The 14,019-nt window shown below is 35.1% G+C and overlaps 2 pseudogenes; both read right to left on the bottom strand.

The window, feature by feature from the left end:
• Positions 1–175: 175 nt before the first annotated feature.
• On the bottom strand, positions 176–1,080 carry LOC147357183 (olfactory receptor-like protein OLF2; annotated as a pseudogene).
• Positions 1,081–9,286: 8,206 nt separating this feature from the next.
• LOC147357182 (olfactory receptor 5W2-like) lies at positions 9,287–13,121 on the bottom strand (annotated as a pseudogene).
• Between the last annotated feature and the right edge of the window lie 898 nt (positions 13,122–14,019).

The following is a 14,019-nucleotide window of genomic DNA, read 5'->3' as shown; positions in this document are numbered from 1 at the left end:
GGAATGACTTGAACATAATTAAAAAATACTTATCGATTAAACCAAATGAATCAAAACAATTTTGACTTTAATCATTGTGTAAGAGTGGGAGAAAAACATATACCTACAGCTTTACAATGGAACCACTTTCTTTTTTCTTTAATTTTATTTTATTTTTAAACTTTACATAATTGTATTAGTTTTGAGCCTCTTTCACATCGTTGTTTCTTAAGGTATAAATCAGGGGGTTTAACATGGGAATCACAAGGGTATAAAACAAGGAGGTCATATTGTCTTCATCAAGAGATTAGGATGAACTTGCCTAGAAATACATGAAGAGCAGGGTTCCCTGGGAAATTGCCACAGCAGTTAGGTGGGAGGTGCAGGTAGAGAAAGCCTTGAACCTCCCTTCAGTAGAGTGGATCTTTATCACTGCTAGGATGATGTAACAGTAAGACAGAAAAGGACCTGAAAGCGTAATCAGTTCAACGAAGCCAAAAATGATAAATATCACTAACTCATTGACCTGTGCATGTGAGCAAGATAGAGAAGGTAGAGGAGGAACATCACAGAAGAAATGATTAATCTCACTTGACTCACAGAAACACAAGTGGAATATTAATATTGTATTAATTAGAGCATCTACAATGCTGATCATGTAAATCCCAACCACAAGCAGGGAGCACACCCTGCTGGACATGCTGACCGCATAGAGCAAGGGGGTGCTGACGGCCTTGTACCGGTCATAGCCATCACTGCCAGCAGGAGACACTCAGAATCTACAAAGGTACAGGAGATCAATGACTGCAGAGCACAGCCATAAAAGGGGATTGATTTGTTCTTGGCAAGGAGGTCTATCAACATCTTGGGTCCAATTGCTGTGGAATAGCAGAGGTCACTGAAGGAGAGGTGACCGAGGAAAAAGTACATTGGCATGTGAAGCTGGGAGTCCATTTTTATTAAAATGATCATCCCAAGATTTGCAACAAGAATAATGAGATAAACAACCAGAAATGTGGTAAATGTCACTTTGATTCTAGGGTCATTACTAATTCCCAAGAGAATAAATTCATTCAAGGAAGAGCAGTTTTCTCCATCCATTCTTCTTTATTCTAAAATGATCCAGAACTCATAAAAAAAAAAAAAGTGAGATCAAAGGTTTAACTTTTCTTGACATTTGGAAAAAAGATTTATTAAGTGCATTATATTTTTATATCCTTTATCCTCATAACATAGCTTAGAGATGTCTCATTGTATGTTGTTGACAAAAGTTGAAGTGTCTAGGATAGGATTTTGACAGTTTGATCCTCAATTTGGATGTCATCTGTGAGGTGTGTGAATTGTGTGAAACTTCATTGCTTTATCTCAGCAATCAATCATGAGATTAGAGATCACTACAGGTTAATATGATATGAAAACAACACCCAAATTAAAGAGACAAAACTGGAATATACAACCGTGTATTTATAAGATAAATAAACAGTTGAGCATAAAAGTGGTTATACTTCTTGAGTTATTTAAGAATCATATGCCAGAAACCAACACAACATTGTAAAGCAATTATCTTCCAATGAAAAATAAAACTTAAAAAGGAATCATAATTTGCTGAAGATTGTGTATTAAACTCGCACAATGAGCATATCTTGGAATTTAAAATGAACAATATGATATTACTATTCTCTGTATAGTGTTCATATTTTTGAGACATTAGATATTTCATAAGGTTTTATTTAGATATATTCCACATTATTGTTAATTACATGCAGGAGTAGTGTGGGGTCAAAAGATATGTCTCTTGATCAGCCAAACAAATTCCAACAACAAGTAGGATCAACACAGCCTTTTAGATTTTAGCCTCATTTATTCCAGGCAGCTGCTAAGGTAGGAGATGCCTGAGACGGGGTTCCATACCTGGGTTGCGAAAATCCCCTATAGAAGGGCATGCCCATCCACTCCAGTGTTCTTGCTTGAGAATCCTATGGACAGAGGAGCCTGGAGGGCTACAGTCCACAGGATCACAAAGAGTTGGACACAACTTAAAGCAACTTAGCATGAACACACATCCATTAAAAATAGAAATGGAAAAATGAGCAATAAACATATCTTTGATATATTGCCTTCTATTTGTGTGTATGTGTGTGTGCATGTATTTTTGTTTCCCTGTTAATATATGAAAACTGGAATATGAGTGAGTTTTATTTTGCTTTAAACAAGTAAATATAATATGTGGTTGAATTTATACAAATTTGTATTTGTATTGTATTGGGATATATCAGTGGTCACTGGTGAAATATTGAAAAAAGTCTTAAGTATAGATATACCATTTCACAGTGGTAAAAACATGAAGATTATCTTCTTAATTTTGATTATTAACAAAATTAATATAACTTTACTTATCTAATCAAAATTAATCCTTTTTTCCTTGATTTAAAAGAAACATCATTTTTTTGCAAGGAGATTGCAGACTATGACTAATTTATCTACACTTTTCTAAATAATTTATTCCTTATTTTTTCAGACATAAAGTATTTTATTTTTCACTCTTATAGTTGGTTACTTAGAAACCTACCTGTGGTCAGCAAGTCTTTCGGTGCTTGCTCCTGGTAACTGAACAACATATGCAAATCACATTTAATTTTTCATAGTGACATTTGGGAGTACATCTCTAAAGTTTTTCCCCTCATGCTTTTGTGTTATGCAAACATGTGATTAATTAAATTTCTAATTCTGTATTTTCCCCTGTGATTGATGCAACCATTTCAGTGATGGCCAAACTTTAGTTCTTTGCACTTGCTTCAAATTGATCAATATTATAAAGGTAAAATGATTTTAATAGTATGATTCATTGTTACCCTAAGTCTACACCATCCACTCAAATTAGACATCTAATGAAAGTGAAACAAACTTTCTATTTATTTTATGTTATCACTCATCCTGTTAACTCAAATTAATACAATAATTAAAATGATTATTTTACTTATTATTGTTTATTCTTAATTATTTTTGATTTTGTGTGTTTATTTCAGTGTCAAACCAAAAGCTAATTTCCAGGACTGATGTCAAGTTTACCTCCTGTATTTTGTTTAGAAGTTTTATGGTTTCCATTCTTATGTTCAAGTCTTTAACTCATTTTGAGTTGATTTTTGTGTATGGAATAAAGAGTATAGGTGGAGCCAGTGGTAAAGAACCTACTTGCCAATTTCGGAGACATAAGAGATCCTGGTGGGATCCCTGGGTAGGGAAGATCCCCTGGAGAAAGAAATGGCAGCCCCCTCCAGTATTGTTGCCTGGAGAATGCCATGGACGGAGGAGCCTGTCAGGTTACAGCCCATGCTGTTGCACGACTTAGCAACTCAACACAGTTTCATTATTTCGCCTGCAGCTCTCTAGTCATTCCAACACCATTTATTAAAAAAGACTATCTTCCCCACTGTATATTATTGGATCCATAATTGTACCTTTACCAACCATGTATAAGGTGGCTTATTTGTTCCATTGTGTCTGTTTTATTCCAATACCATACTCTTGATTGCTATGTCTTCATAATATAGTTTGAAATCAGGAAATGTGATGCCTCCAGGTTTGTTTTGCTTTCTCAGGATTGCTTGGCTATTAAGCATCCTTTGTGGTTCCATGTCTCTAGGGGATTTTTTTTTTCTTTGTGAAACTGATAGGGTTTATATTGAATATGTAACTTGCTTTGAGTGATACAGGTGTTGTTTATGGTGAAAAATTTAGTATTTTCTATATATTATATGATGCTACCTGCAAAGAGACTATTTCACTTCTTTTTCCACCTGGATGCCTTTTATTTCTTTTCTTTCCTGTTTGTTCTGGCTAGGACTTTCAAGAAAATGTTAAATGAAATTTGCAAGGGTTGGAATTCTTGTCTTGTTCCTCATCTTTGAAGGAAAGATTTTGCCTTCTCACTGTTTAATATGATATAAGCTGAGTTTGTCATTTTTGTCCTTTATTTTTACTGAGATACTTTCCCTCTCTAAATTGTTTGCTGAGAATTTTATCATGAAAAATTTTTGAATCTTGTCATTTGTTTCCTGCATTTATTGAGATGATTATATTACTTTTTCTTGTGTTTGTTAATGTGTATATCACATTAATTGACTTGCACATGTTGAACAGTCCTTGCATGCTTGGAATAAATAACACTTGATCATAGTGTATGATCTTATTAATACAGTTTTGAATTTGTTTGTTTTAATGTATTTTGTTAGAGATTTTTGCATTCATGTTCATCAGGAATATTGACCCTTGATTTTCATTCCTTGTTGTGTTTTGTCTGGTATTGAGTCAAGGTAATGCTGGGCTCATAAAATGAGTTTGGAGGTACTGCCTATGTTTCTATTTTTTTTTTTTGGAAAAGTTTAAAAAATATTAATTATTTAAATATTATAAATCACCAGTAAAGTCATATGGTTCTGAACTTATCTTTCGGGGAAGCTTTGGATAACTGATTAAATATCCTTACTAGTAATTGGTCTACTCAGATTTTCTATTTTTTCATCATTCAGGCTTTGTAGATTGTTATGCTTTAGGAAATTAACAATTTCTTCTAAGGCATTTGATTTCTTTGGGGGGGAGAGAGGATGTGTATTGTTTATAGTAGCTTCTTATGATCCTTGGTTTTTGTGCAGTATCAAGGGTCTTATCCCTGCTGCCATTTATAGTATTAGTTATATGAGATTCTCCCTTATTCTTGGTAAATTTAGCTATATTTATCCTCCATTTTGTTAATACACAGAAGAACTGTATGAAAAAGATCTTCAGGACCCAGTTAATTATGATGGTGTGATAATTCACCTAGAGCCAGACATCCTGGAATGTGAAGTCAAGTGGGCCTTAGGAAGCATCGCTACAAACAAAGCTAGTGAAGGTGATGGAATTCCAGTTGAGCTATTTCAAATCCTGAAAGATGATGCTGTGAAGGTGCTGCACTCAATATGTCAGCAAATTTGGAAAACTCAGCAGTGGCCACAAGACTGGAAAAGGTAAGTTTCATTCCAATCCCTGAGAAAGGCAATGCCAAAGACTGCTTAAACTACCGCACAATTGCATTTATCTCACACGCTAGTAAAGTAATGCCAAAATTATCCAAGCCAGGTTTCAGCAATACATGAACCGTAAACTTGCAGATGTTCAAGCTGGTTTTAGAAAAGGCAGAGGAACCAGAGATCAAATTGCCAACATCCGCTGGATCATAGAAAAAACAAGAGAGTTCCAGAAAAAACTCTATTTCTTCTTTATTGACTATGCCAAAGCCTTTGACTGTGTGGATCACAATAAACTGTGGAAAATTCCAAAAGAGGTGGGAATACCAGACCACCTGACCTGCCTCTTGAGAAACCTGCATGCATGTCAGGAAGCAAGAGTTAGAACTGGACATGGAACAACAGACTGGTTCCAAATAGGAAAAGGAGTACGTCAAGGCTGTATATTGTCACCCTGTTTATTTAACTTATACGCACAGTACATCATGAGAAACGCTGGGCTGGAAGAAGCACAAGCTGGAATCAAGATTGCCAGGAGAAATATCAATAACCTCAGATACGCAGATGACACTGCCCTTATGGCAGAAAGTGAAGAGGAACTAAAGAGCCTCTTGATGAAATTGAAAGAAGAGAGTGAAAAACTTGGCTTAAAACTCAACATTCAGAAAACTAAGATCATGGCATCCGGTCCTATCACTTCATGGCAAATAGATGGGGAAACAGTGGAAATCATGGCTCACTTATTTTTTTGTGCTCCAAAATCACTGCAGATGGTGATTGCAGCCATGAAATTAAAAGACACTTACTCCTTGGAAGGAAAGTTATGACCAACCTAGACAGCATATTCAAAAGTAGAGACATTACTTTGCCAACAAAGGTCCATCTAGTCAAGGCTATGGTTTTTCCAGTAGTGATGTATGGATGTGAGAGTTGGACTATAAAAAAAGCTGAGTGCAGAAGAATTGATGCTTTTGAACTGTGGTGTTGGAGAAGATTCTTGAGAGTCCCAGACTGCAAGGAGGTCCAACCAGTCCATCCTAAAGGAGATCAGTCCTAGGTGTTCATTGGAAGGACTGATGCCAAAGCTGAAACTCCAATACTTTGGCCACCTGATGTGAAGAGCTGACTCATTTGAAAAGACCCTGATACTGGGAAAGATTGAGAGCAGGAAGGGAAGGGGATGGCAGAGAATGAGATGGTTGGATGGCATCACCAACTCAATGGACATGGGTTTGGGTACTCTGGGAGTTGGTGTTGGACAGGGAGGCCTACTGTGCTGCCACTCATGGGGTGGCAAAGAGTCGGATATGACTGAGCGACTGAACTGAACTGAACTGAACTGAAGTGAAAAGTACAGCTTTTATGTTGATTGCCTTTTTTTATTTCATTTGTTTTAACTCTGATCTTTATTATTTCTTTTCTTTTACTAACTTTGGACAGCATGTTTTGCTTTCCTAATTCCTTGGGGTATAAAAGGTAGCTCTAGCTTTTTCTTTTTTTTCCTTAATGTGAGCATTTTTTTTGCTGCAAACTTTCCTCTTGAAACTGTGTTTGTTGTAGCTTGTTATTGTCCTCTAATTTTTGGAATGACATTTTTCTATTTCCATTTGTCTCAGATATTTTTAAAAATTATTTTTTAATTTCTTTTCTGAACTCCTTGTTGTTTAGGGATATGTTTAATCTCTATACATTTGCAAATTTTTAAACTTATTTCTCTAATTGAATTCTAATTTTATACTGTTGTGGCTGGAAAAATGTTTGATATGGTTTCAATTTTCTGTGACATTCTTGAATGAATTCTTACTGTCTGTCAGAGTCAGATGATCTGGAGACGTGTTGACCCTTAAAGTGTTAGTCACTCAGTCATGTCAGACTCTTTGCAACCTCATGGACTGTAACCCAGCAGGATCCTCTGTCCACAGAATTCTCCAGGCAAGAATGCTGAAGTGGGTAGTCATTCCCTTCTCCAGGGGATCTTCCTGACCCAGGGATTGAACCCAAGTCTCCCATATTCCAGGAAGATTCTTTACCATATCCCTAGGATAGTCATAAAAGCTGAGGTATATCTATGTGTACAAATTCCTTCCAAGGAGATACTGGTAAATTGGGGTGAGAGGCCCATAGATGATTGAATAAGTCAATTTTAATTTTATAATCCCATTTATAGGACTTAAAATATTCTTGCCTTTATTTCACATCTGCTGCTGCTGCTGCTAAGTCGCTTCAGTCGTGTCCGACTCTGTGTGACCCCATAGACGGCAGCCCACCAGGCTCCCCTGTCCCTGGGATTCTCCAGGCAAGAACACTGAAGTGGGTTGCCATTTCCTTCTCCAATACATGAAAGTGAAAAGTGAAAGCTGCTAGATCTCATAATAACAGCCAGTATGTAGATAAAATGTATGTTTAGATGCTCTGATACAGGGCAATCAAAAGGAGATAGATTACCTGGCCAGATTACACATTTATATTCTCTAAATTAGCAACAATCCACCAACACTCCATTTTTCTTGGACGATATATCTCAAAAAATGATTTATACTATATTTCTGTTCATAAATAAGAGTTCTAAAATATTGTGTGTAAATTGAGGAAACATAGTACAGGGGAAAACCCCTGAAGTCTTTTAATTCTGTGGAAGAGGTCAGTTTCTCACAAATGCCCCCTGTGGAAGCCAGAGAATCTTCTTGGGCTTTAATTTCATTCTGAAATATTTTGGCACAAAGACACTTTACAATCATAGCTAGAAAATTTAAGAAACAGTGGTTTTTAACTTCTGCAACTGTAATAAATAAGTACATGGATTTTACATGCTTATTCAAATATATCTGTACTGTTTAGACATGCTGATTCAGTGCTTTAGCATCAGATTGTAGAATAGAAACCGACAAAATAGATACATATTAAGAATGTATACAGATGGATGCGCTTTACTTCTAGTGTGATATGTATCTTCTTTCTAGATCAGCACCCTAGTATTCCAACCATTTTATATTCTTTCTTAAATTTTATTATATATATATATATATGTATATACATATATTCAAGCCACATACAATATCTTCAGTTAATTTTGATTTTGTTAATTATTGATGAGTAATAAACACTCACAAATGTTATCTATTCTTTTTTCCTTCCTTTTCCTTTACTTTTTTCTCTCTCTCTTTCTCCATTGTGTCCCAAACATTAGGTAAGTGCTTTGGATAATACAGACAGAATGCAGAATCCTTGAGCAAAGATTGTTCACAATCTCATACTGTAGGCCATGATTTCACAAACAGGATGATATCAAATAAAGTGATTAAAGGAATTAAATGATTAAAGGAAATGGTTGTCTGTGAACTACAAAAAGGAACATTTAATCAGAGCCTAGAAGGGGAGGAGTTGATGGCTTATTATTAAATAAAACTATGCAATTTACCGAGGCACTTTAAATTGCTTTAAATTTTGGATTTCTTAATTCTAAAAAAGGTGTGTGTATGTGTGTGTCTGTATGTTCAGTCACATCTGACTCTTTGTGATCCCAAAGACCACAGCCTACCAGGCTCTTCTGTACATGGAATTTTCCAAACAAGAATACTGGAGCAAGTTGCCATCTCCTACTCCAGCAGATCTACCTGACCCAAGGATTGAATCTGAGTCTCCTGCATCTTTTGCATTAGCAGGCAGATTCTTTAGCACTGAGCCACTGGAAATTCCCTAAAAAGGTATACAGCTGCTCAACTCAAGACCTCTGTGTCAAATTATCTTCCTAAAATCATTTCCTTTTCCAAATTATTTTTGAATCTGACAATTAATATCTCCATTCAAGAGAACCTTTCTTCTGCACACTATGTTTTGACATTTGTTCTTAGTTTTTTCACCCGAAGTTTTTATCTATTTTTTAATTAATGAAAGTCTTAAACTTTACTATGAATTGTATGTATGGTTAGTTAATAAATGTCTCTTTATTCATCTAGATTATAAGGTCCATTTTTATACAAACTAATGGATTTTTCAAGAAATGTAAAGCATTTAGAGGCAGACAAAGAAACAGTAAATAGTTGATAAATATTAACATACTTGAAATAATAATACTTGAAGGAATGGATACACACAAAAAACATGATAGAATTTGAAGAACCAGGATTTGCACAGAGAGAGTTTCATAGATAAGGTCAAGACATAATGAAGCATGACAAGTTTTGAAAACTGCAACAGTTTCCTATGGCTGAATTTTAGTATAGATACTCATTTATTAAATAATTTGATAAAATTATATTTCTCACATATCATACCATGTAATTTTGCAAAAATAATAACTATTATATGTGTACACATATGTATGATATAAATATTTGAAACCATCTTTTATTTTTTAGTTTTTCTAGGGCATTTTTCACATCTTTGTTGCACAGGCTATAAATGAGAGGGTTTAACATGGGAATCATAAGGGTGTAAAACAATAAGGTCATGTTGTCTTCATCTAAAGAGTAAATTGAACTTGGCCTGAAGTACATAAAAAGCAGACTTCCCTGAAAAATTGCCACAGCAGTTAGGTGGGAGGCACAGGTGGAGAAAGCTTTGAACCTCCCCTCAGCAGAGTGGATCTTTCAGACTGCAAGGATGATATAACAGTAAAAGATAGGAATCCCTGAAATCAAGCTCAATTCAATAACTCCAAAAACAATAAATACTGTGAATTCATTGACCTGTGTATCAGAGCAGGAAAGAAGGCAGAGTGGAGGTAAGTCACAGAAGAAGTGGTTAATCTCATCTGACCCACAAAAGCATAAGCAGAATGCTAATGTCATGTGTATCAGAGCATCTGCCATTCCCACCAGGTAAACCCCAGCCATGAGCAGGGACATGCTGGACATGCTGGTCATGCTGACTGCATAGAGCAAGGGGCTGCTGACGGCATTGTACCGGTCATAGGCCATCACTGCCAGCAGGAGACACTCAGAATCTGCAAAGGTACAGGCAATCGAGAATTGTAGGGCACAGCCATAGAACGGGATTGGTTTGTTCTTGGCTAAAAGGTCAACCAACATCTTGGGTCCAATTGTTGTCGAATAGCAGAGGTCACAGAAGGAGAGGTGGCTGAGGAAAAGGTACATTGGTGTTTGCTACTGGGGATCCATTCTAATCAAAATTATCATTCCAAGTTTCCTAGAAGATTAATAAGATAAACAAGTAGCAACATGGCAAATAAGGTCACTTTCCCTCCCAGATTACTGGTAATCCCCAAGAAAATGAATTCAGTCACAGAGGAGCAATTTTCTATTTTAATTCTTTAATTTTTCTTATCTAAACTTTGACAAAGTGATCAGCAAAACTATAGATGAGCGTATGGACATCTGCAAAATATCTGTAAAGGAGAGCACAGTCTCTTTGTGTAAATGTCACTTTATACTCAGAAAATTACCCAATCATGTACCTACTTTTTGAAGGAACATTGTTACCTACCTGGAAAAATAAAAACAAACACAAAACTATATTACACATTGAAAAAGTTTTATCTAAGTCTGCATGTCATCATGATGTATATAAAATTTTATGAGTTTTTCATTTTCCTAGATTTTTGCTTTCTTATCTATGGAAGTATAATTGGATGAATGTCTCATTCTATGTTCAAAATACCATGGAAGAGACATCAATGTTTGAGAGACCTGGCTGTCAGTTATAGGATTAGGCATTTTCCATCTCTAGAAGTAGTTATTTGGACACAAAAAATCATTACCATTGTCGTTTCTCAAAAACAGCTCAGATAATGTTGGTTTAAAATGATTTTCTATTTGTTCCAGCACATATCAGCAACTATTCATAATGAAAAGTACTATGTTACTGGCCTAGTCTAGGTTTCCTTCAGCATTTGGTAGACATGAAATAAGTATTATTGATCTTTACTATAGAAATGTGTTGCTGCTTTGACACAGTACTCATTACCAATCTCTGCAGTGCCCTGGTGCCAGGGGATGAATCCCTTGACCAGCCAAAGAAAAACGATACAAAGAAGTGAAAACAACAGAATTTAACATATGCGTTTGCATTTCTTTAATTTTAAATTGGCTTTCATATTTTAAAAAAAAGAAAATGTGATGAGGTATAATAAACACTTCTGATAAATATAGTCTCCTCCTTGTGTGTATGTATTTGCATGTGTCATGTCTGCATGTATACACATATCTGTTGATATAACAAATAGAATATTGGTGACAGATTTTCTTTAAGTATATATTGGCATATGATTTACACAGAATTGTTTGCACATATTGTTATTTATAGTGTGGTATCTAAATTATTTTTTCAATAAAATTTGAAGAAAAACTAAAATGTATGCATATACTTCCTCAATGACAAAGAGTAAAGGAATACCAGGCATCAATAAAAGAGAGATGAGCCAGGAAAACATACATGGGGGACCCCAATAATGAGCTGGTGGTGATGGTGACCAAGGTGAGCACATTCCCTATCATAGAGACAACGTAGATGACCAGAAACACAGCAAATATGACTTTCTGTAGCTTCAGATTCTGTGTGAGTCCCAGTAGAATAAACTCTGTCACATTATTCCTTTTCTCCATGTATTTCATATTATAGTTAATTACATTACATGAAAAAATGTCATTTTTTCATAATGCAACCTTGAACTCATTGTCTCTGGTAACAAATACCTAAATTCTATTGAGTTCTGTATCCTTATGAGTTTATTTGTGATTAAAAAAAAAAGAGTTTCTGATATTTTGAAAAATTACTCAAATTCTTTCCTTGGAGAAGATAATGCTTAGAATCATGAGGAACTTAGTGAACACAGAGGCAAGAGGAGATCTGTGTACACTGAATCATGTGAGATGACTTAGGGCCTTAGAAGCTGTAGGTCTCATGTGTAGTGGCAACTAAGCCTGAAAAAAGAAATATAAAATGGATGCAAGGGCTATACATTCAAAGTTAAAGGGTTTTCCTTTTAATCTTAGAAAATGAGAAACCACGGAAAGTAACTGGAATATTAGTGGAAGAATGAAGAAGCATTTGAGAAAGAAGGAATGCTGGATGTAACTCTAATAGAGGTTGTGTGTGACTTGTATGAAGCAGGTTGAGGTTCAGGCAAGTGAAGGAGGACAGATAAGGGAACCCCAGGGCCAGACTAATTGTAGTAGTTGGCATAAATTTTACAGAGCATTGTTGATGAGAAGGAAATGAAAGGACACAGTTACTGTAATCGAATGATCAGTGTTTTGCCTGATTCCAGTAAATTTATAATGCTAGCAAACATATTTTCAATGACTGACATCATTATGGCATGATAGCAACTTATGTGGATACTATTATTTCATTTTTTGCACAGGCTTAAAAATTGTAAAGACTAATTTTTAGTCATAACAATAATTATTAACTAAAACTTAATGAATACTGACTATGCTTCAAATTTTTGACTCTGCTCTAAATTATGTCATAACAGTATGCTTGGGGCTGGTGCACTTGGATGACCCAGAGGGATGGTATGGGGAGGGAGGTGGCAGGGGGGTTCAGGATGAGAAGCACATGTACACCCATGGCGGATTCATGTTGATGTACGGCAAAATCAATACAATATTGTAAAGTAATTAACTTCCAATTAAAATAAATAAATTTAATTAAAAAAAACAATGTTTAACTAGTAAACTCTTTTGATATGACCATGATGACTTGAATTACTTCAATAACTTTAGAGGCAAGTGTATATGAAGCAAATACAACAGACACAAAGGAACATCCACATATACACACACAATATAGCTTTTTTGAATCCTCAAATATTAATTAATTAATGAGTTTTAGCAAGCTCCAGGAGATGGTTGAGGACAGGGAAGCCTGGCATGCTGCAGTCCATGGGGTCACAAAGAGTTGGACGTGACTGAGAGACTGAACAACAGCAACAATGACATATGGTGCTGCTTTCTTTGTAGATCCATTTTATTTTTATGTTCCCTTAGCCTTTTTGTTCTCTCTCCAATTTCCCTATAAAATATAATCTCACAGATTCTTCTGCAAAATGTTGAAAATCACAATCCCAGTGTTTAAGTATATTGTTTTGAGAATCAGAAAGACCAGATGAGAATCTTGCTTTCCCCTACTTACAACTTCTTGATCTGGGGTACATTTCTTTGCAGCTTCCATCCTTGTTTCCTCTAATCAAGACAGAACAATAGTGTCTACGTCACAGGTTGTTATAAAAAGAGATTCAGGAAACATGTATGAATATATCCACCACACTGTGGAGAACGCATAAAGGCATTTCATTTGTTCTTCTATTTATGGACACAGCAGTAGGAAGAATTGATGTTTTGTGCAATAATACAAATAAATTAATCTATTAAACTGAGGAAGAGTCATTTCCAATTTTACTTTTAATGAAGTCACAGAGACCCTTATTATGCACAGCAGTTGATCCCAGGAAATGTTCTTCACATTCATGTTTGAACTAAACAAGTGATGATTTATATCACTTAATATTTACATTTATTTACATGTGTATAAATTATATTTGAGTTTTATTTTCATTCACATGATTAGTCTTCATTATTAAAAGAAGTATCTCATGGCCAAAGAATTATATCTGATATTTAGCTAGATCTTAAAAATTTCTTAAATTCTATGAGCCATAATTTTTTCATTTGTAAAATTATGTTAGTGATAATTACAAACTACCTTTGAAAAATGGGGTGAAGTTAAAATGCTCTATTACTATATTTGAAAACGGTTGAAACACAATGATTACTGTATACAGAAAATCACAATTTCTATGATCGACACTATCAAAAAACTTACCTTCTGGTCTTAGATGATATTAGTGATTTTCAAAATGTTCAGATCTAATTCCAATTTCAAATTATCCTGCCTCGTCTTGGGATATGTAGCTTTCGGTATGAAAGATATGACATATTCCAAAAGACCCAGTTCAGATTATTCACAGTAGAAATATAATCCTTTTTATAAGTCTAAGTCTTTTCTTCTAGCCTCAGTTCAGTTCAGTTCAGTTCATTTGCTCAGTCATGTCCAACTCTTTGCGACTTCA

Source organism: Bos grunniens, chromosome 16, assembly GCF_055505025.1.
Source record: "Bos grunniens cultivar Pamir isolate PY7600 chromosome 16, Bosgru_T2T1.0, whole genome shotgun sequence".
Classification (NCBI taxonomy): domain Eukaryota; kingdom Metazoa; phylum Chordata; class Mammalia; order Artiodactyla; family Bovidae; genus Bos; species Bos grunniens.
This window is presented reverse-complemented; position numbering and strand designations above follow the sequence as displayed.